At 39.9% G+C, this 24,198-nt stretch overlaps 1 protein-coding gene across 1 annotated transcript in view; it reads left to right on the top strand.

Annotated features, from left to right (window-relative positions):
- The first annotated feature begins 4,286 nt into the window (after positions 1–4,286).
- GIGYF2 (GRB10 interacting GYF protein 2) overlaps positions 4,287–24,198 on the top strand; it is a 130,838-nt gene continuing 110,926 nt past the window's right edge. Inside the window, 2 exon segments of the mRNA XM_079709614.1 lie at positions 4,287–4,320; positions 9,541–9,606. The gene's annotated coding sequence lies outside the window, so the exon portion shown is untranslated.

Genomic DNA, 24,198 nt, shown 5'->3' with positions numbered 1-24,198 from the left:
TAGCTCTGACCCCCTCTAATCTCCTTCATTTCAAACTGCCTCTTTAAATTTTTGGATGATTGTATTAGTTTGCTAGGGCTGCTATAACAAAATACCGCCAATTGGGTGGCTTAACAGACATTCATTGTCTCACAGTTCGGATGATAGAAGCCCAAGATCAAGGTGTTGGCCAGGTTGGTTCCTTCAGAGGGCTGTGAGGAAGAACCTGTTCTATGCCTCTCTCCCAGCCTCTGGTGGTTTGCTGGCAATCTTTGGTGTTCCTTGGGGTGTAGAAATATCACCTGGTTTCCTACCTTCATCTTCACGCGGAGTTCTCTCTCTGTGCATGCATGTCTGTGTATAAATATACTCTTTTTATAAGGACACGTGTCATATTGAATTTTGGCCCACCCTAATGACTTCATTTTAGCCTAATTACCTCAAAACCCTATCTACAAATAAGGTCACATCCTGGGGTACATTCTGAGGTTAGGAGGCCAGCCTATCTTTTGGGGGTACACAATTCAATCTATAACGATGATGTTCCAGTCACTATTGCTGTGTAACAAATTATCCCAAAATTTAGTGGCTTAAAACAACTATTTTATTATGCTCATGGATTTGGTGGATCAGGAATGCAGACAAGGCACAGTGAGGATGCTTGTCTCTGCTTCATGATGTCTTGGGCTTGGATGCCTGGGTGTGACTCGACAGCTGGGGCTGGCATCATCTGGTGGCAATTTTCACTCAAGTGTATGATTGTTGATGCTGGGACTTTAGATGGGGCTATTGATGGGGCCAGTTACTTGGGCCTCTCCTTGTTGTTTCGGTTTCCTTGCAGAATGGCACCCTCAGGGCATTTGGACTTAACCATACATCAGCTCTTGCTTCAAAAGAGGCTGTGAGCAAACAAGCTCTATAGCCTTTATGGTCTAGCATTGGAGTCATCTCATTTCACTTCCACCACAGTCTATTGGTTATAAGGGCTTGAGGGGAGGGGAACTGGACTACCTCTAGAGAACGTAGTGGCAAGGTTCTATAGGAGTATGTTGAACAGATGGTGTTGAACGGATGTTGTTGTATTTTCTTTAGAAAAATACATCTGTCACAGTTGATCAACCGGTGTTCCTTACAAATTAAATTTATTTTGAGCTAAACTCTTACTCCTCCCTCCCTCTAATGATCTATTATTTTCAAATTCTCTGCTTCTATCAATGTTACAATAAAGCTGAAACTTTGTTATTATCCCTGACTAGGGCAGGCAGAGTCTACTGCTGTAATTTTACAACTACTATTTGATGAAACATAGGAGAGTCAGAGTGAATAAAAGAATAAAAGCGCCCTTCCTGAGGAGTAGGTAATCAAGAATTTACAGGTATTTTTTGAGTATCTACTGTGTACCTAGACAATGCCAGCTGCTGAGGATGCAAAGTTGAATAATGCAGTATGTGTAATGGTTAAAAGCATGGGATTCCGTAAGCTTTTATCATCACCACCATCATCATGCCTTAAATTTGTTTCCTGCTCTCTGAAAGCTTATACTTTAGGGCTAAAATTATGGCTAAGGCACTCTGGAAAATGGTTTGGCAGTTTCTGACAAAGTTAAACAAACATTTGCCATATAACCATCAATTTCATTCCTAGGTATTTACCCAAGTGAAATAAAAACCTTTGTTCACACAAATACCAGCACATGAATATAGCAGCTTTATTCATAATCTCCCCAAATGGAAACAATCCAAATGTCCCTCAACTGGGGAATGGAGGAACAAATATAGTGCATACATACAAGGAAATACTACTCAGCAATAAAAAAGAAGAAAGTGCTGAAACATGCAACAGTGTGGCTGAATCTCAAACGTATGATGCTAAGTGAAAGCAGCCAGTCTCAAAAGGCTATATGCTCTATGGTTTTATCTATATGACATCATAAGGCAAAACTATAAGGACAGAAAACAGAACAATGTTTTCAGGGGCTGGAAGTGGGTGTGAGGGCTGACTACAAAGGATCATTGGGGGAACTTTTGTGGGCAATAGGACTATTCTGTACCTTGATTTTAGTAGTAGTTATACACACCTGTATAAATGTGTCAAAAGTTGCAAAGCTGGGGCTTCCCTGGTGGCACAGTGGTTGAGAGTCCACCTGCCGATGCAGGGGACACGGGTTCGTGCCCCCGTCCGGGAAGATCCCACATGCCGCGGAGTGGCTGGGCCCGTGAGCCATGGCCACTGAGCCTGCGCGTCCGGAGCCTGTGCTCCGCAATGGGAGAGGCCACAACACTGAGAGGCCCGCATACCTCAAAAAAAAAAAAAGTTGCAAAGCTGCATACTAAAAATACTAAATTTACTATAGGTAAATTATACCATATATATAATTTTGTATATGTATATTTTATACATATATAAAATTACTAGCACAGGTGGCATAGCATCAGAGATGTGGCATGATAAGCCACATCAATAACACATGATTTAGGCTTTTAAAGATGAGCGGGAGTCATGCAGGTTGGTGAGAAATGGCATAAGTGTTGGGAATGGCATCATGACAAGAGGGAACAGCATGTGCAAAGGCTAAAACAAATTAGCATATTTGAGGACCTTCATACATGGGCATATCCGGAGCATTAAATTAAGGGGACAGAGGAAGGGGAGGGGAGCAATGTGGGTGATTCTAGAGTTCAGCAGAATGGGACTGTGAAGGATCTGTTCAAGATTCTGCGTTTATAACAAGCTTCCAAGTGAGGCTGATACTGCTGGTCCATTGATCACTTCGAGCAGCAAGAGACAGCATAAAGGTCAAGGGAGAACGTATTTCAGAAAGTAGGGAGTGGTCAATGACAATGAAGACGGGAAAGCACTAAGTCAAGATGAGGACTGAAAAATTCCGGTTATCTACCTGTAGGTTGAGGTGTCCTTAGAGCAAGCAATTGGTGGATGGGTCAGTATAGAAGCCACATTAGAATGGTCGATGATTGCTTGCCCGGTGTGGGAATCAGGAAAGTGCTTATACACACCTCTTTTGTGATGTTTGGCTTTGAAAGGGAACAGAGAGGTAGGGAGGTTGTTGGAGGGGGCATTGGAATTTTTAACATTAACTTTTAAGATGAAAGACATTTGAGTATTTTTAAAAGCTAATGGGAAGGATCCCATAAATAAGGGAGAGGTTGGAGGCACAAGGAAAGAACGGGATGACCTGAGAAGAGTAGAGTTGCCAGACGTACCAAATAAAAATACAGGGCGCTCGGACTTCCCTGGTGGCGCAGTGGTTAAGAATCTGTCTGCCAATGTAGAGGACACAGGTTCGAGCCCTGGTTCGGGCAGATCCCACATGCCCGGAGCAGCTAAGCCCGTGCGCCACAACTACTGAGACCAAGCGCCTAGAGCCTGTGTGCCACAACAAGAGAAGCCACCGCAGTGAGAAGCCCGTGTACTGCAACGAAGAGTAGCCCCTGCTCGCCGCAACCAGAGAAAGCCCGCGCGCAGCAACGAAGACCAAACGCAGCCAAAAATAAAGTTAAATAAATAAATTTATATATAAAAAAATACAGGGCGCTCAGTTAAATTTGAATTTCAGGAAAATGATGAATAATTTTTTAGTGTAAGTATGTCCCTGATATCACTGGTGGCCTGCATTTCATTTGGCAACCCCCAATTGGGAGATTTTTAGGTCAAAGAATTATAGTCCCGGATGCACTAGAACGGAGCTGGAGCTCTAAAGTCCTCCCCTGCTGTCACATTCCAGTAATCTAGAATGAATTCTCAATTCTTCCGGAACCGTCAACAAGCAGACAAACTGCTTTGAACCTCACCTCAGCTTTTGTCACTTCCCTATCTTCTCTAGGATGGCAAACGGGCAGGAAAATGCTGCATGAAAACCTGTGGAAAAGTTCTGGTGTGGAAAATCAGCTCCTAAATGATGCAGAGCTTTTTGAACTGCCAATGGGCTCTGGATTGGGCGCAGAGGACGGTGAGTCACACGGCGCTTGGCCCAGCTCCAGCTCTGGACACCAACTCTACTCAACTCAAGGGCAGGCAGGGAGCCCCGGCCAAAGGACCCACAGGCGCTTGCGCTCTGCCGCGGCCCCGCCCTCCTCCAGCCTGACATCCGGGGCTCGGGCAGAGGCGTGCCCGGGAAAGAGGGGAGGGAGGCTGCGGAAAGGAAGGATGTCGTAGGAGGCTGGAGGAGCTGGGAGGGAGGGGAGGCGGGGCGAGGGCAGAGCAGGGGGCGTGGCGGAACGAGCACGCTGTCACGTGACGTGCGTGGGGACGTGTCGGCCATCTTGTGTTGTTGAGGCTGAGGACTGACTTGGGTTCTGAGAGACTCCCTGTCCCGGACCGCAGGTAACCAGTGACTCGGTCTCGCTCCCCTGCCCGGCTCCACTCCGCGCCCCGGCTCCGCCGTCCCGCCTGGGTCTCCCGGGCCTGTCGCCCGCGCTCGCGTCCCCGCCGCTCCGGCCTGACCCGGCCCAGCCGCATGGACACCCCCAGGCCGCCCGGCAGTCGCCGCGGCCGGCTCGGGCGTCAGGCGAAGGGACGGTTCAGGTGCGGGGTCGGAGTGACTCCCCGGCCGGGGGCAAGCCGGACCCGGGCGCGTCTCGGCCGCCGAGCTGGAGAGCCCCTTCTTCCGGGGCCCGTTGGCATCGCAGGGGGAGCCGAGGAAGGGAAGAGGGTGGTGGGATGGCCAGTGTCAGGCCGGCTTGCTTAGGGCCAGAGGGCTCGCCTTCTGCTACCTGGTCCTCGGGGCCAGCCACCCGCCCAGCCTCGGGGTGCCCGGGGTAACAGCTGCTGCGGCCAGACAGCTGTTCCTGCCCGCGCTCCTCCCCACACCTGGTCTCTGGGAGATGCGCCCTTGCCTTCCTCGCCGAGCATCTGCACTGGGGAGATTCCTTCCGTGGCGAGAGGACTGGGTCTGGACCAGGCCTGAAGCCAGGTGGATCCATGATCGGAACCTGGGACGGAGGTTGGGAAGGTAGAACCCATGGCAGCTTTGGAACCCGAACGTTCACATCAGGTTGAAATAGGCATTAGCCTTAAGTGGCAGTAGTTCCCCACGAAGCACTCAGAATATTTCAGTTTTGTGGCTGAAACATAAACCAAGCGACCAGAGAAGGGGGGTGTCAAGAAAGCAGGTTGTGTGACTGTGTTTGGGAAGCAGTAACGTTGCTTTGCATTTATCTAGCACTGTTTTTTGTTTGTTTTTTTAAAAAATGTTTTCTTTCCCTGAAAGAGCACTTAAGCACACCTAATTTCTCTGTAAGAAAGGTAAGTATTTCAGTTTAACTTGCAAGAAATTGAGGAAGGGGCCAGAACCTGTGAACAAATTCTTCTCCAGTGTTGTATACCTTGGATTATACTTAGTGTTAAGTACCTTGGATTATAGGCAGTTTTGATTCCCAGTTTGTATGCATGGAAGATATTCTTTCCTCACATAATATTTCCTTTTTAGAATCTAGTGATTTTCTAGATTAAAAAAAAATTGTCATTCTTTCTGAACATTAACTTTTATCTTTCTAATATTTGCAGCTCTGGCCTTTCAGAGTTTGTCTGTTTTGGTTAGAACACAAAGCGTTGTCTCATTTGTTGTTGTTTTTATGTGTTTTAACTAGTTAGTGTCGCAGCTTTCAGAGTGCTCAAATTGGAATATGTACTTTCCTGTTAACATCAAATGTTACATCAGTAGAAGACACTAGAAAAAAAAGTAAAAGTGGTATGTAGCTGGAGAAATGTTACACAGTCTTTCTGACATTTAATACTGGGGAATACACTGGTGATGGTGGTGATTCACTAGAAAAGAAAGGGCTTTGAACCTTTTCTATACTGGACAAAGCATTTTCGGATTTTGAGACTGAGGAGGGAGAAGGGACTGTATGCTTCCATTCATTTATTCTTTCATTTGTGCATTTATTTGTTTGAAGAATATCGAGATCCTACTACACTGGTGGGTACTGGGAGCAAAACAGACCAAAAATTCCTGTTTCCATGGAGCTCATTCCTAGACAGATAAATACATACTTAGGTAAGATATGTAGTGTAGTGATAAGTGATGCGGGGAAAAAAATGAGACAGGGTACTAGGATAATAGGGAGCTGGGGGAGGGGTTAATTTGAGGTGGAGTACCCTGGGAAGGCCACGGGGAGAAGCTGATATTTGAGGGAAGACCTGACACAGGTAAAGGATCTATTCCTGTGGCTCTCTGGAGGAGGAATGCTCCAGGCTGGGGAAGTGAGGGCAAAGACCCTGAGGCAGAAACTGAAGTGGGAGCAGATCAGGTGTGGCTAGGAAGAGTATGGAGGCTAAGCCTAGCCAGAGAGGCATGATCACAAGGGAACCTAGTAGGAAGTGTGTACCCAGCTCACTGGTTCTAAGATGAGCGGGGTTATTCAGTTGTCCTGGAGTCTTTTTCCACACCTCTTTCCTCCAACATGACACCCTTCCCCTCCCCCAATTTGGAAAATTCAGGATGCTCATATAATGTATTTCAGGAAATTGTCATGAAATAGCTTTCTCAAAAGTAAAAGTTTTTAAATGAGATTGATGATAAAAGGATTTTTCAAAAGAAATTGCTTTCTAAGAAGAGGATCTTTGAATTACTTCAGAATATTTGAAAATGTAGGGAAATGAATTTCCTTTGAAATTTAAACACAGGTCATTAAGGAATATAACCTGGAAGAAGTGTATTAACTCACGTTGTTTTTAATGGTAAAGAATTCCTCTTAATGATTTCTGTGTTGTCCAGCCTAGTTTTAAATTCCTCAGGGACTGTTCACCTAACTTGTTTGTATATCTTTTATAGCATTGTACACGTGTAGAACTTTCTGTGCTGAGTTTTTTATTCCTCAGCTTTGACCTTTCAGGCTAGTTCTTCAATTAATTTTATACTAGTAGACTTTTTCTTGGAAAAAATTTTTTTCTGATTTCCTTTCAGCTTATCTCCATATTCTTATTACTGAGCTTTCATAAATGTCCTCTTTCATTTTAATTCATCTGAGGAACTTAATATTTTGGCTTTGAAATGCTTTTGTTGGTGAGTTGCATATACGAAAAGAATTTGTCTTGGCTTGCCTGAAAATCATGAGAAGTTAGGAATTGCAACTTCAGGGTGTGAGTGGAGCTCCTTGGCCAAGAGGAGACATAGTGATGCTAGCAAGGAGATAGTGTTTTAACGAATTGCATTTCTCTCTCTTGTTCCTTTGGTGAGTTTTTGAAATCACAGTTCCAAATTATAATGTCTTTGATGTCATATCAGCTCATTTGTTCTCATGACTCTGCATTTTATATATATTCCATATATCTATATTTCTGTTGACCTTCACACTGGAAGATGACACTATTGATAGTGATTGCTATCTGGGAGAACCACTTTGGGTGACCAGATTATTACTGTCCTGTTTATCCTTGCCCTTCTAAAGGATCTTTGATTTGTGCCATTTTTTAAGACTGACGTCATTTGCCGTTCTCTGTTAGCCCCTGACGACTAAATTTTCAGTACTGTTTTATTCTATTTCTTATAGATTATAGTGGGACCAATCTCATTAGGTTGAATCTACAGCCTATGTTGGTGTTAATCCAGGTATATTAGAGGCAAGTTCAATGTCTGTTTTCTTCAGCAGTTCGAATTGCCTTAACATTATTTGGTCATTGTTGTAAAACTCTGAACCCAAGTTTTTTTTTTTCGTCCTTAACCCCCACTAGGATTTTATGGTGATTAAGTCCTAATATTTCCATTCATTTTTAATGCCCTGAAGAATTACATGTCTTTAAAAATATAAGTGGATTTTTATTCCACAGACAAGTACTTATAGTTAGACTCCTAATATTTCTTGACCAGGATAGCATTTTATTATTTTTTATGCTCTCAGATAACTGTGAAATATATTAGATTAATTATATAGGAATACAGAATGATACCTTTGTTGGATTGCCCATAATTTTAGTTGAGGTTGAGGGAGAAGAGGGGAGAGGTTTGAAAAACAAAAGAATATTCTCTTTTTTTAAAATAAATTTATTTATTTTATTTATTTATTTTTGGCCGAGTTGGGTCTTCGTTGCTGCGCGCAAGCTTCTCATTGTGGTGGCTTCTCTTGTTGCGGAGCACGGGCTCTAGGCACGCGGGCTTCAGTGTTTGTGGCACACAGGCTCAGTAGTTGTGGCTCACGGTCTCTAGAGTGCAGGCTTAGTAGTTGTGGCGCACGGACTTCGTTGCTCCGCGGCATGTGGGATCTTCCTGGACCAGGGATCCAACCCGTGTCGTGGGTTCGCAACCACTGCACCACCAGGGAAGCCCCAAGAATATTCTCTTAAGTGGCCAAAATTAATTTTATAAAAATATTTTCAAAGTATGATACACTTCCCTACCTCAAGTAATTAAGGAACACAATTTTATATTTTCTTGTTAACTACAGAGTTTCATTGAAATTGAACTTTATTTATAGTTATAATAATAGGAGATACCCTAGAGCTTATTCTCTTGAGTTAGGCCCAGAGAAGAGTTTTTATTACCTAGTTCTTCCCTCTTTTGCTTCTGCTTGCTCTTATAAAAAGTAGAGTGCAGGACTTCCCTGGTGGCACAGTGGTTAGGAATCCGCCTGCCAATGCTTGGGGATATGGGTTCAAGCCCTGGTCCGGGAAGATCCCATCTGCTGCAGAGCAACTAAGCCCACATGCCACAACTACTGAGCCTGTGCTCTAGAGTCCACGAGCCTAGAGCCTGTGCTTGCCACAACTAGGGAAAGCCCACGAGCAGCAACGAAGACCCAACGCAGCCAAAAAAAAAAAAAAAAAGTAGAGTGCAGTGGATAAAGTTGGATGACCTTTTGGACATTGTAACATGGCTACTTTTTTGCAAAATTAAATCAGAGGTGGAATTGGCTTTTTCAGGTTGCTTTCTTGCTGTTAGTAAAATTGTCAACTTTAATTTTTACTGTTTTTTGACTTTTTAGCAGCAGCCTTCAAAGCATCATTTGGTTTTAGCTAAGAAATCACTTAGGGCTGTTGTTTCAGTCCATTCCTTGTCACTTGAAATATCACCATCTTGTGGATTTTTAAGATATTGTCTCATCAGAGCATTAAAAGAAGGTTGTGATTTTGCAGCTGAAAGCACATCTGGAGCTTTGCTCCTTGGACGTTTTGGCAGTGGTCATACATCTTGGGGCTCATTGATTATTTGCATAGCATACATGCTGTATTGCCGTCTTGCTAGCTGTCATTTTCTATCAGATATGTTAAAAAAGTTAATACCAAATCCCTGTAATGTAGTTTTGGATGAAAACCCCAAATAATCATTTCCTGAAACCCTGTAGTGGTGCTCATTTGTTAGCTTCATCAGAATCACTTAGAACTTCGGTTAAAAAAATATATTTTTCAGTCCCATTCCAGAGCTACTGAGAGAGACTCTTTAGTTGTTAGGACAGGGTATCTAGATTATAAGCATATCAGGTGATTCTAATATTTTAACCAGGTTTGGAATCCATTTCTTATAAAACGTTCATGATAAAAATTACATTTCTAACGTTTCCTAAGAGATTGCTGAGTAATTTACTTTAATACTTTTATTATTTACAGTGTTAAAAGGACCTGAATAAAGTCTGCTCAAACCTCCTGCTGTGAACCAGCAGAACTTTTGAACAGGTAAGTTTTGAAGGGAAGCACAAAGCCCGAGGGCTTATGCAAACAGATAATTTTTGCTTTTAAGGCTCCGGTTATTTTTGTCCTATTATTTCTCCTGAAGTTATAGATGGTAGATAGAAACAACTTCTCTGGTACCACTCAGATCCCTTATGAACCGTGAGAGTAATCATACCCTTTCTGCATTGATCCTGGTGGGAATTTGTGTCTTAAATTGTCATAATGATTTTTTGATGGCATGACACAGGAAGAGGAGTGCTTTGAGGGGAAGGGTAAGGAGGTACCTTAAGGCACCCAAGAGCAGCTGGCTTCATGAAGGACATGAACCGGAAACTGGGAAGCATTCAGGAGACACGGTGGTCCAGAGAGCACTTTTCTCCTTGCTGGCTAGTAGGTGTCATCTCTTGTCTCTTTATATCTTGCTTTAGTTGTCTTTCCACACTCTGGTCTTTTCTGCTTTAACAAAAACAGAAGAAAATTGCTACTTCATTCTTGGAGCCACATATAAACTTAAGCTCTAGTGCCACTAGCCAACTGGTTACTAGCTCAGTGTCCCCACTTCAGATTCCTGGGAGGGAAAATTTGATTGGTTGAACTTGGTCCAAATTTCCATTATTGGTCCAATTAGTGTGGCCATGGGGTTGGGGTCTTGAAAGGTCCCACTCCTAAGAGTGGGGGCAGGTCTCAGAGGAGGTGGAATGTAGCCTTTTTGAGTCAGAATCCCATAGAAGCTTCTAGATGTTTTTCCTTTTCCTAGAAAAATTCCTGTATATATCTTGTCGGTTTCAATTTACGTGTCCTGAAGAGTTAAAATATATGCGTATCTTTTTGGTGAATGAGGCCTAGTAGGTCTCACCAAGCATTCTTGGAACTTCCTAGGGCAGTGTTTAACAAAACTTCTTGATTTGGGGGTTCAGAGGACCATCTAAAGTAAAGGTTTAGTAAATGAACATAAGCAAATAAGACACTTAGTTTGTGGAAAAATTCATTGTTTATTTATTTTTCATTGATTGCTATTATAAATTTTAATTTCTGTGTACTTTTTACAGTATTAAGTAACACTTGATTATGAGGAAGCCATAGAGAATTTGAAGGGTAGGACTTCTATATATGAATCTATATTCACATTATTTGAGTGGTAGCAGGGACTTTCGCTTTTGGGAAAGGATCAGGGAGACAGTATAAACTTTTGTATTACATGTTTTTCTATACTAGAATTATTAGGTAATATTGAAGCAAACTTTTTAAAAAATTTATTTATTTATTTTTGGCTGCGTTGGGTCTTCCTGGGTGTGTGCTTTCTCTAGTTGCGGCCAGTGGGGGCTACTCTTTGTTGCGGTGCATGGGCTTCTCATTGCATTGGCTTTTCTTGTAGTGGAGCATGGGCTCTAGGCACGCAGGCTTCCATAGTTGTGGCTCGCGGGCTCTAGAGCGCAGGCTCAGTAGTTGTGGTGCACGGGCTTCGTTGCTCCGCGGCATGTGGGAACTTCCCAGACCAGGGCTTGAACCCTTGTCACCTGAATTGGCAGGTGGATTCTTAACCACTGTGCCACCAGGGAAGCCCCGCAAACTTTTTTTTTTAATGGAGCATTTTGAAGTTCTCTTTATTTTTGTTTGTAGCTTGTATGTACTTGGTAGCATCTAATTGCTTAAGTCATTTTTTATAACTCACATCTTGTTATGTTAGTATATCAGTGTATCCAGATTTTGTTTGATGCAAAGCATAGGAATTACTAATCAAAGTGATCTATTATAGAATGATGTATGGAATGACAGACCACAGATGTGACCTCCTATGATTTTTTTTTTTTTCCAGCCAAGGTTTCTTTAGCAGATTGCAGCTAAATTCATTTTTAAGGTGGAAGAGTCCTTTCTTATATTGTACATATTCTTTAATCTGGATGTTGAGGTAAAGCATATGTAGGGCTTTGTGAGGCTTAAAAAAATTTCCACATAATCAGTGTAAAACTTTCACAGACTCTGGGCATCGCTCTCTGGAAAGGATTGGCTTGTGGTGAGATTATCAAATGATATGGTAATGTTTATGGCACTGTAATTTTTCCTTGAATAGTTAAGTGGTTGCTACTTTTATTCTCCTTTCACCAAAAGGGGGAAAAAAGAGAAACATTTATATATTGTTCAGAAACAGTGGGGAGAATGGCAGTAACAGTAATAGCTTTTTCTTTTAGTGATATTGTGGCCAGTATGTTCTTTGGGAACAAAGCTCCTTTTATTCTAGTTGTCCTGAACCTGGAGGAAGTCTTGGGAGCTCTGGCCACTTCAGTATTGGTCCTTTGCTTGCAGAGACTGACAAAGAATTGGCAGAAGTACTGTCTTGGTACTTAATAATTGGCAAATCATGGCTCAGTCCTTGAAGAGATGGTTACATCCAGATTTCATGGTCAGCCCCTTGGGAATTGAGATGTTGTTACCCAGACGGTGGCCAGTTGAGTAACTGGATGAAGCCGTCTTGCAAGATCAATGGGTCAGAGAGCCTTAATTCATGTTCTGGAATCTGACACTCTTTATTTAATCTTTCATATTACTTCTGTCATTGTTAATGAAGTTTCTGATAGTGTGTTATGAGAAGATACACTGTTCCTCAACCAGAGAGCTCACTGTATTGCTTAATTGAGTGATGCAGAGGGGTAGAAGTTGGAGGATAGTGGAAAAGAGAAGGAGATTGGAAAAAGGAGAAAAAGGACTTCCACAAAATGAATTCCCCTGAAAATTGCAAGGAAATGGGGAAAAAAAGAAAGGTAACCAAGCAGTTTTGAGCACTATGTCAGTATGTAGAGAAAAAGCTTGTGGCTATTAAGCAGAGAAATGTGGGTTTAATTTTCTGTCATTTACTACCTGTAACTTTAGATAAATAAGTTAACCTCTTGGAGGCTTACTTTCCTTACTGTAAAGTATATCCCATGGTGATTTGGGAATTAAAAGTAAAATGCCCAATACAAATGCCTGGCACATAGTAAATAGACCTTCAATAAATGGTAGCGGTTATGATTGTTATTGCTATGTAAATAGATACATTTTGATTGTAAAACGTCATCTTTATAATTTGAATAGAGGCCTTGGTGGGTTCTGTTTTTAAGTCCTCTGTCTTTTGTTTTGTTTTGTTTTCAGTCCGACAATTATTTGAATACCTGCTTTGTTCCAGGTGCTGGGCTAGCCATAGTGGTGAGCAAAACACCTACCTTCATGGGACTTACAGCCTAGTGGTAGAGGCAGTCAAGAAATCATATAAGTAAATTTCAAAATGTGGAAAGTTTCTCTGTCCTTGGAAAAGATACATTTTTAAAACCCTAGATATTCTTTGAATAAGTGTCATATTTGGATCTTGGTGTTCTTGTTGTCAGGGATATTTTATGCCTCTTGATATGCTTTCCAGGGTATGTATGTTTGTTCATTTTAAGTTAATTTATGTATTTCTTTTATTTGTCATTTTTTCCTCTTTCTCTGAGATAGATGTTCTCAACTTTTTATCTTAGGACTCCTTTACCTTCTTAAGAGTTAGAGGACCCCAAAGAGCTTTTGGTTTTTCAGTTATATCTATCTTTCTGATATTGAGAAATTTAAAATGATTTATTAATTTATTTAAAAATAGCGGGCTTCCCTGGTGGCACAGTGGTTGAGAATCTGCCTCAGGGGACACAGGTTCGAGCTCTGGTCTGGGAGGATCCCACATGCTGCGGAGCAACTACGCCCGTGAGCCACAGCTACTGAGCCTGCGCGTCTGGAGCCTGTGCTCCGCAGCAAGAGAGGCCGCGATAGTGAGAGGCCCGTGCACCGCGATGAAGAGTGGCCCCCGCTTGCCACAACTAGAGAAAGCCCTCGCACAGAAACGAAGACCCAACACAGCAAAAATAAATTAATTAATTAATAAACTCCTACCCCCAACATCTTCTTTAAAAAAAAAAAAAAGCAATAGTTTCTTTACATGTTAACATAAATACATTTTTAATGAAAAATACCTATTTTCTAAAACATTTCTAAAAAAATTTGCTGAGAAGAGTGACACTGTTTTACCTTTTCATAAATTGCTTTTTATGTCTTGCTTTGTAGAAGGCAGCTGGAATCTCACAGCTGCTTCTGCATTCAACCCGTTGCTGTTTATTGTATTAGTTGAAGTCTGTGCAGGAGATTTATCCTCACAGAGATGTGTATGTAGTTGGAAAAGGGAGGAATATTTTAAGAGCTTTTTCAGATAATTGCAGATTTTCTTTGATATTACACTAAAATTCGACAAGTAGTAGTTTATAAAGGTTAGTTGCAATGTGATATTTGAATTATATCAATGCACTTTTATATTCCATTACATTAAAATCTGTTGGTCTATCTTGTGCATTAAATGGATATTTTATACAGTATCAAAAAAACACATTCATTAATATCAACACCCATCAGAAAAGCCGTTACTTATTGGAACGTATAAGTACTAGAAAAACTCGTCAAGCTCATGGTAATGAATAGAAGTTTTCTAAAATTTTAACTTTTGCTTGAAAGCTCAAGTTTTATAATTGGCAACAAGTACTATCAATTGTTTTCCTTAAAGTGACAGTCTTGTTTCATTCATTTTTGAAAAAAAGGTCTGCTATATACCCAGGTCTGGATAATTTTATTTGTGTGTCAGCTCTTTCAAGTCAATATGATGTTTCATGAGCAGAAGCAGTTAGCTGAGTTTGTAACTCAAAGCTGTCACATAAATGCTTTTCTTTGAGACTTTGGTATGCAGCTGAAGTGCTTTATGTGTACTTCTCATTTCATCACATGAAGAATATTAGCTGTGTACACAGGGACCAAGATTAATAAAAATTAATAATTTTTACTGCTTTATCAAGGGCATTCTTAAGTAAACCTGGCTTTTTTTCCTCTCGTGAATATATGGCACATGGCAGCGAAGACTACAGTAGTTTGGTGCCATTAATTTGAATGATGCTAAGGTGCCAGCAGTTTTACCCATGATTAGTGCAGTGCCAATATAGTGAAAAATGCAAAGAATATCTTAGTATTAACAGTTTTGCCATCTTGGATATCTTGAAAGTGTTTCGGGGAATTGCTGCTCTGGGGAGTGGAACATTTTTCAGTATTAACACTTATATATATTGATATTACGTTGCCTTTTTTTTTTTTTTTTTTTTTGCGGTACGCGGGCCTCTCACTGTTGTGGCCTCTCCCATTGCGGAGCACAGGCTCTGGACGCACAGGCTCAGCGGCCATGGCTCACGGGCCCAGCCGCTCCGTGGCATGTGGGATCTTCCCGGACTGGGGCACGAACCCGTGTCCCCTGCATCGGCAGGTGGACTGTCAACCACTGCGCCACCAGGGAAGCCCTACGTTAACTTTTTAAAAAGAGTTTTCCAAAAAAAAATGTAGTTGTTTGAAATAGAAACTGGAATAAACATATCATTGAGGATTTTTAGATTTCAGTGAGGGTTTTTAATTCTGGGTAGATACAGATTTATTCCTAAGGTGCAATCAGTTACAAAATACTCTTCTAAAATGGTCCCATAAAAATAGTCGTCTTCACCAGCGCTGTCCCACGGAATTTTCTGCTATGATGGAAGTGTTCTATAAATCTGCACTGTCAAATACTGTAGCCACTAGCCACATGTGACTGTGGAGCACTTGACGTGGTTAGTGTGACTGAGGGAATCGCATTTTTTAAAATGTAGAAAACCTTTACTTTTTTATTACAACTCAAGTTGTCTTATTTTTACAGGTTTTATTTTTGAGAACAGTTTTAGATTCACAGAGAAACTGAGAAGATAGTACAGAGAGCTCCCATGTATACCACACCCAGGTTTTGTATCGTTAACCTCCTACATTACTATTGTCCATTTTTTACAATTAGTTAGCCAGTATTGCTTATTAACTAAGTCTGTAGTTTATTCAGATTTCCTTAGTTTTCCTGAGTTTATTTTCCTATGTCAGAATCCAATCCAGGACATCACGTTACATTTAGTCAGGTATCCATAGGCTCCTCTTGGCTGTGGTAGTTTCTCAGACTTCCCTGTTTTTAACAATCTTGACAGTTTTGAGGAGTATTGGTTAAGCATTCTGTAGAATGCTTCTCTGTTGGAATTTGTGTGATGTTTTTCTCCTGGTTATGGGTCATGGGTTTTGGGGAGGAAGACCACAGAGGTAAAGTGCCATTTTCATCACATCATATCAAGAGCATATACTGATTTATAACTGTTAATATTGACTGATTATCGCTGTTAACATTAACTTTGATACTTGGTTGACTTTCATACTTTGTCAGGTTTGTCCACTGTAAAGTTACTCTCCTCCCTCCCCCACAAGGAACTAGATTTAAAATTTTAATTAATTTAACTTGATAGAGCCACATGTGGTTAATGGGTACAGTTCTAGAGAGTGTTTCTCAGTTTTAAGTATTATCCAAAACGTTGTTTAACATCAATTTTAATAGATTTAAAGAAAGGCAGTGTAACATAAAAGAAATATAGAATGTTAGTCTTGAAATGCATTGCTTTTTGAGGGAGGCAGTCTACTTTTAGTAAGCTTAGTCTTTTTAAAAATTAACTTTCTGAGGTTTAATTTATATACAGTAAAATGCCTTCATTTTAAGTAGACTTGTATTAAGTGTACATCTTGATGAGTTTTGACAAGTGTATATACTCATGGGACCGTAACCACAGTCAAGATAGGTAGCATTTTCATCACTCACAGAACCTTCCTCCTCCTTTTTTGCAGTCATTTCCCCTGTCCCACCACTGATTTGTTTTCTGTGACTATAGATAATTTTGCCTCTTCTACAATTTTATATAAATGGAATTATTCAGTATGTATTCTTTTTGGGTCTGGCTTCTTTTGCTCAGCATCATATTTGTGATACATCCATGTTGCTGCATGTGTCAGTAATTAGGTGTTTTTATTGATGAGGATATTCCAAGGTATGGTCATTATAATATGTGTCTATCCATTTATCTTGCTTTGGGGCTGTTAGGAATAAAGTTGACCTTAGTTTCATGGCAATGGGTAGTGATTCAGACTGTTCTGGATTGCAGTGTTTATTTCAACACTGTAAATTAGGAATTTAAATTCTTTTTAGGATGAGAAAAGCCAACAGAGCATCTATAATTTTTTTGAAGATATTCCATGAAAAGGATAATTAACATAGAAATAAATAGTATTTTGCAAAGTTTCGTATAAAAATGTGTGTGTGATCCAGATAGATGTAGACAGTTCTGGCTCCCTGGGGAGGGAGGGGAGTTCTTTGTCAGTTCTTTAAGATAAATGTTTAGTAAGAAAGTGAATAATGGAAGCCTGATTTTGTTCTATGAAGTTTTATCATTAGTAGATATGTTAACAGATCGTATTTTAAAAATTATTTTAAAAAGTTTGCATGTTTAAAAATGAAGAGATCTGGTATTGTCATTACAGATGGGTGCAGAAGGAAAATGTGTTTTCTGCTATAATAGGTGGGAGGAGAATTTCCTTTTATTTTTGTACCTTAAAATTGTTTTTTTAAACCGGGTTAATGTTCAAAAGAAATTAACTTTCTTTGACATTTATGTTTGGGCTGTAAAAGTATTTCAAACGGGAGGCAAACGCTTCTTGTGGGTGTTAAGATACACATTGTTATAAAAGTACTTGAAGAATATTACTGCAAATTATGGAAATAGAAAAAAATCATTAATCCCACCTCATGAACATTTCTTTATTTTTATGTTGTCTTTGTCTATTTATGACATATAGTTGGCCCTCTGTATCCATGGGTTCCATATTCTTGGATGTGGAAGGCCGAATGTAAAGGATTTGAGCATCCCTGGATTTTGGTATCCACAGAGGGTCTTGGAACCAGTCCCCCTCGGGTACCAAGGGTTGACTGTATGTATAATTATACTTTTGTGTGCAGACATTATTGTACCTGTAGTCTGTTGAGAGAATGTGCTGTTTTTACAAGATTGCTTACAGTCTTAATACAATTATAAGTGATGTGGTATATGTGGTTCCCCTCTCATGGTTGGACCTTTTCTTTTCATAGTTTCACTTAGCCTTTTTCTGAAGTTTGAAAAAAATGCATCTGAGACCTACGTATTTTAGCCTAGTGACTGAGTCTTGGTTCATTTGAATGTGGACTTGTTTATGGTCTTAAAAGAGTCAACAGATTTACAGATTATTTTATCAAAATAGTGTTACAAAAATTTTTTAATGACAGAAATTTAAGTAGGGAGTGAATTTAATATTTGTTATCAGAAGATTTGCATTTAAAATAGTTTTGCTTCATGTCTATTAAAATATTTTTAATTGTACCTTTTTTCCCTCTAGCTAAATCATTTATGGTTTATTTTAACCTTTTAAAAATTGAGGTATAAGATATAGTAAATATGTGCACAAATATGCAGTGTATAGTTGGAAAATTCTTTTTTAAAGATTTATTATTTATTTATTTATTCAATTTATTTTTGGCTGCGTCAGATCTTAGTTGCGGTGTGCGGGATCTTCGTTGTGACACGCGGGCTTCTCTCGTTGTGGCGTGCGGGTTTTCTCTTCTCTACTTGTGGCGAGTGGGTTCCAGGGCACGTGGGCTCTGTAGTTTGCAGTGTGCGAGCTCAGTAGTTGTGACACGCGGGCTTAGTTGCCCCGCAGCACGTGGGATCTTAGTCCCCTGACCAGGGATCGAACCCGCGTCCCCGCATTGTAAGGCAGATTCTTTACCACTGGACCACCAGGTAAGTCCTCGGAAAATTTTTTACATGTGCATGTGGTTCTGTAGTCACCACCTAAATCAAGATAGTGAGCATTTCTAGCACCCCAAAAGATTCCGTCGTCTTCTTTGCAGTAAGTAGTCCCTACTTCCATGGTGAGCAGTGTTCTGACATCTGTCGAAATTGATTATTTTACCTGTTGAACATTATAGAAATCATATAGTATATATTCTTTGGTGACTGGCTTCTTTTGCTTGATACAATGTCTGAGATTCATGTAATATTGTTGCAGTTATCAGTAGTTGGTTCTTTTCTTTTTTGTTGGTGAGTATTTTGTTGTATAAATATACTACAATTAAAAAAATTTTTATTTTGAAATAATTTCAAACTTACAGAAAAGTTGCAAAAAATTACTTAGACTTTCCATATGCCCTTCACCCAGTTTGGTCACTAGTTTTTTTTTTTTTTTTGGCCGCGTGGCATGCTGGATCTTAGTTCCCCGACCAGGGATTGAACCTGTGCCTCCTGCAGTGGAAGCACAGAGTCCTAACCACTGGGCTGCCAGGGAATTCCCTAGTCACCAGTTTTTAACATTTCCTCATATTTACTTTATCTTTCATTTTCTTTTTTCTTTCTCCTTATATGCACATATGTATGTATATAATTTTTAATATAATTTTAAATTTATGTAATTTTTTTCTGTTCCATTTGAGAGTTCATTACAGACCTCATGCTCCTTTTCCTCTAAATATTTTAGTGTTACCTTGTAAGAATAAGAACATTCTTCTGCATAATCACAGTAAAAATTTCAGAATCATAAAAAAGTAACATTGATACAATACCATTGTCTAATCCATAGCTCCTATTCAAATTATTCTATTTGTCCCTTTAATGTGTCTTATAGCATATTTTTTGCTGGTTCAGGATGGAGTTAAGAATCATACTTGCACGTAGTTTTTGTATCTCTATAGTCTCTCTTAATCTGGGATGGTTCTTCAGCTTTTGTCTTTTATGACATTGGTATTTTTAGTGACTGAGGTTGGTTGATTTTATGTCTATCCATTTGGGCTTATCTGATTTTTTTTCAAGATTAATTTCAGTTTATGCATTATTGTTAGGAATATAACATAAGTGATGCCATGTCCTTCTTAGTGTATTACATCAGGAAACACATGGTGTCAGTTTGTCTCATTATTAATGATGTTATCTAACTCAGTAACAGCCAGATTGGAAGAGATGCATAGGGCAAGGTATGTGGGAAGGAATGCAGAGCTTCACAGCTCTTTGGTGTGCCATTGTTTCCACACCTTCACCAACCTTGAAGTTCCCCTGTATTTGTTTATTCATTCATCTGTTGATGGACATTTGCGTTGATAAACATACTAGCCAAATGTCAGGTTTTGGTAGTTATGAATAAAGCTACTATGAATATCTTATACTTTTCTCTTAGTAGACATTTTCCTTGCATGTATATCTAGCAGTGGATTGTGTGATCGCTGGATAGGTGTATGTTTAGATGTAATAGATATTGCCAAACTGTTTTTTGAAGTGGTTGAACTAATTTGCAGGAATGGAGTTATTAATTTTGTGTTATCTTTTTGTTGTTGTTGTTGGGGGTGTGTGTGCTGCACCCCACGGCTTGTGGGATCTTAGTTCCCTGACCAGGGATTGAACCCTCGTCCTCAACAGTGAAAGAGCAGGATCCTAACCCCTGGACCGCCAGGGAATTCCCCAGTTTTGTGTTACCTTAATCCAGATTTGGCTAAGATAAAAATAGCTGTTTGCTGGAATGGGCACAGAACTATTTATTTGGTACATGTAAAGAGTGCTAGAGGAGTAGCTCTTTTTTCTGCTTTTGGGAAAATAGAGGTTGGGAAGGTGGAGGCAGATTCAGGTTCCTTGGTGTTCATTCTGTGTTAGTCTTTTGACAGACCACATGCATGGTACCGGTTGGACTTCATTCCAGGTTTGCCATAGTTTTTTTCTGGGTAATTTTTACATACCCAGGTAAGGGAGATTTGCAGTAGTAGATACTGTTTATAAGAAAGATTCAGGGGGTTTTCAAAGGAGTATGTGTTTTGAATTGTTAGTATAATAGTGGTAGCTAATCAGTATATCAAGACTTCTCCTGGGAAGCAATATTGGGAACACTTTCAGAGTAAAACTTTCATAATTAGCCATTATGCTGGATTTTGATTCTGCTTTGGCTTCTCCTGGCTGTCTTTGTCCAGACAGAACTTACTATGTAGATCTGTAGCTAGCTCATGTTGATAGTGATTGCGTGTGCCCAGAAGACATCTGACTCCTCAACACGGTGCCAGGTTGTGTGAGGCCAGGGTCTCCCTTTTCTTTGTTGCAAACCCAGCAGTAAGAAAAGGCTAGGTTGATTTCTTCTCTTTCTTCACCCTTGAACATGTACTCATGTACACACAGAGTGATAGATGAGGTCCCAAAGAGGAGCTGAGGATGTCAGGAAAACTAGAAAAATATACAGAAAAAAAGAAAAATAATTATATACTAGTAATCAGAGATAAAATAATTGCTAGTGAGGAGTGATTTAGCTTAGAGTTTTTAAAAAGTTGACAAAAAGGCCAGATTAAATAAAGTTCATTGTCAGGCACAGGATGCAGTTTATCGAAGAAGAACAACTTTCTGGTATTAACTGCAGAAGAAATATTTTACTTGAATTCACTTACAAGGAATTTTGGATAATGGACAAGGTCTGAAATAGCAGGTATGTAGAAGTATTCTCTCGGCTATTTTTAAGTAAACTCTATTTGAAATTTGAGGGTAGACCTTTCTCTGAGGTCCTTATCCTTAGAATTGGAGGAGCCAAAGGAGAGTAGAGGCCGAAGTAGAGAGGTTGAGAGTGTTATTACCTCTTCATGTGTTAAGCTATTCAAAGGATGTTTTTCAGTGTTGTTAAGGTAACTGAAGCCCATCTTGCCCTGATAAGTTTACCTTCCCTTTATCCCTCTGAGGTTATCAGTACTGTTTTCCTGCACAGGGGTAGGTGAATCAGCAGACAGCCTCAGGATCTTCATCCTCTTCCATTCACATGCCTGTTCTGTTTCTTTACTCAGATGACCATTCAGCCTGTTGTCTCTATGTAATTATTAATATCTCTTCACACAAACATTTTCTGGCTTAGATGATAGATTAGGTATAGTCACTTTAGCCATTGTTCCTCCTCCTTTTTGCAAAATCTCTTTTCCTCTGAAGTTCATGCTGTCTGACAATACAACTATCTGTTCCCCTCATTATCAGATATAGACCCTGTGGCGTCATCCTTCATTTTCTTCTTTATTCTCTCTGCCATTATTCGGAAGTTACTTCAGAGTCCATAGGATGACTGATCCAGTCTTCCCAGGCTCCTGGTTCCTTGACTTACCTCCATCTCTAATTCGTCTAGTGCTTTCATTTTTATTCCTACTATACTTGCTTTTTGACATTAGCAACATCTCAAATTTGTAAACTATCTTCTGTTTTTACTTCCTTCCTCACTGTGCTTCAGTCACACTTTTGCCAGCATCCTCCACTTTGCCCTCTTTTTCTTCCGTTTTGTTGACAAAATCCTAACCCAGGTTCAGTCCTGTTGTCAGCTCTCTCTGCCCTCTACCCAGGCTGCTAAGTTGGAGAAAGAAGCCCACAACCATGCAGATAGATGCCATCTCCATCTTGACTGGGCCTTCAGAACTAGTGTAGCTAGCTGCAGTGTGGTGTCCTGGATTAGGTCCTGGAACAGAACAAGGACATTGTTGGAAAAACTGGTTAAATCCAAGTTTAGTTACTAGTGGTGTACCAATGTTGGTGTCTTAGTTTTGACAAATGTACTGTGGTAATGTAAGTTGTTTATATTAGGGTAAACTGAGGGAACTTTCTGTAATGTCTTTGTAACATTTCTATAAATCCATAATTATTCCTAAATAAAGTTTATTTTTTTTAAAAAAACAATACTATTGTAGATCACAGCAGCTAACTTTTTTTCATTCTTCTCAAACCTTACCCTGTCGTCTGCTGTCATTTGCCTACTTATTTGAGAAAATGGAGGCCATCAATGTGAATTCCCCACAGCTTACTATTCCTCCCCACCTCCCCAAAGAAGACCCTACAAAAATAAATTTGCACGTATCTTAAGTCATTTGGACATGCTTTGCTCTTGTCACAAGTGGATAGGCATAGTTTTTTTTTCCATTTGTTCTCTGAAGCCCCCATCCACCCTGCCTTCTCAGAGCTTCATTTCTATCATATTTTTGTTAAATTGTTTCTTTACTTTTTAATTCTGTTAGTACTTTTCCATTAGGATATTTTCGTCTAAAATAAAAGGGGAAATTTTCTTTCTACTCTGCTTCATTTCTCTTCACCTTTTCGCAGCTAAGAGTCTAGAAGAAGTTGACTGCATCTGTCGTCTTCCTTTCCTCACCTCCCAACCACTGAAATCGGGCTCTGTCCTTCGCCACACTTCTATAACTGTACTCTTCAAGTCACAGTGACTTCACTGTGGGAGCGAATGAAGATTTTTCAGTCTTTCCCTTTTTTGACTTCAATATTTGAAACTTCTGAATTTGTCCATTTTTTTTTCTTTGCCAGTGCTATCTTTGTTAACACCAATTAGTAACTTACTGGGAAAAGAATTACTCATAATTCCACCATTCAGAATATGAACATCTGTGGGCATATCTATAGGTACCCACTAAGAATGTATTTTAAAATGTGTTTAATATAATTATATTCTCTGTATTCTATAACCTGTCTTGAACACTTAACATATTGTTATTTTTTCATGTCAGTGCATATACTTATTATTACTGCTCTCTCTTCTCTACTGGTATGTAGATACATACAATCTGTTAGATTTATAACACCCCTCCTTTCTCTTTAGCTCTTACTGATTCATTCTCTTCCTGGCATCCTGAATGATCTTTCTACAGTGCAGATTTCATCCTGGACACTTTCTTGCGTAAATCTTTTCATAGCCTTTTATTGCTCTTGAGATACAAAGACCTCTGTGATATGACCATTGCTTTACCAAACTTCACTTTAGTTTTTAACCTTATTGAGCAAATGGATAATCTCCCCAAAAAGAACCTAGCTCTTTCTCCTTTCTGCTTCAGAGAAAGTGAATGTGGAGAAAGCTACAGTCAGTGAATTTGATTTTAGGTGAAAGGTTAGGGCTAGAGATACCTAACACTGCATGGTCTTTTTTTCCTTCCCGTATCCTCCTGCACAGTGTTTGCTGAGGCTTTGTTCTTGCCTCTTGAGCTTGTCCCTACTTGATTCCTGCTTTGGGATAGTTTCATTCAATTTTTGGTTTCAGTTCTGTAGATTTACTACCAAATCTATGTCTCTTATCCTGACTCTACACTGGAGTTCAAGGTGTATGTATATTATGGTCTTTTGGATGGCTCCTCAGACACCTCACATTCATTTTGTCCAAAACGGTGTGTCCTTCCTCCCAAATTTGGTTCTTTTCCATCTTCTCTTTCCTTTAAAGCTTTTCTATACAGATTAAAAAAGCACCCCACTGCCAGTATTGCATGCTATAGATTCCATTCCATTTCTGCATCCTTTGTTTAGATTTTCCTTCCTACTTTGGGAAATATTTTATGGAGTGTTTATTTGAATGGATCCTTGCTTTTGTATAAGCCACTGTAAAGGAGGGAGGGTGGGCCTTCTGGGGTAAGGGAATGGCATGAGCCAGAACCACAGAAGAAGAATGCAGTAGAGAAGTAGAAAGTTGTCATCTGGCTTTGAGTGTGGAGGTGAAACAGTGGGAGATTGAGTTGAGAAGGTGCAGATTGTCAGATTGATGGGAAGCTGAAAATATGAGGATTTTTGACCATACGCAGTAGGTTTAGTGACTGTTATAAAGAAGGGTAGGCATGACCAGGGCAGTGCTTTAGAAAGATTGATCTTA

This window comes from Hyperoodon ampullatus (genome assembly GCF_949752795.1).
Source record: "Hyperoodon ampullatus genome assembly, chromosome: 8".
In the NCBI taxonomy this organism is placed as follows: Eukaryota; Metazoa; Chordata; class Mammalia; order Artiodactyla; family Ziphiidae; genus Hyperoodon; species Hyperoodon ampullatus.
The sequence above is the reverse complement of the archived record's forward strand: the minus strand, read 5'-3'. Positions and strand labels throughout refer to the sequence as shown.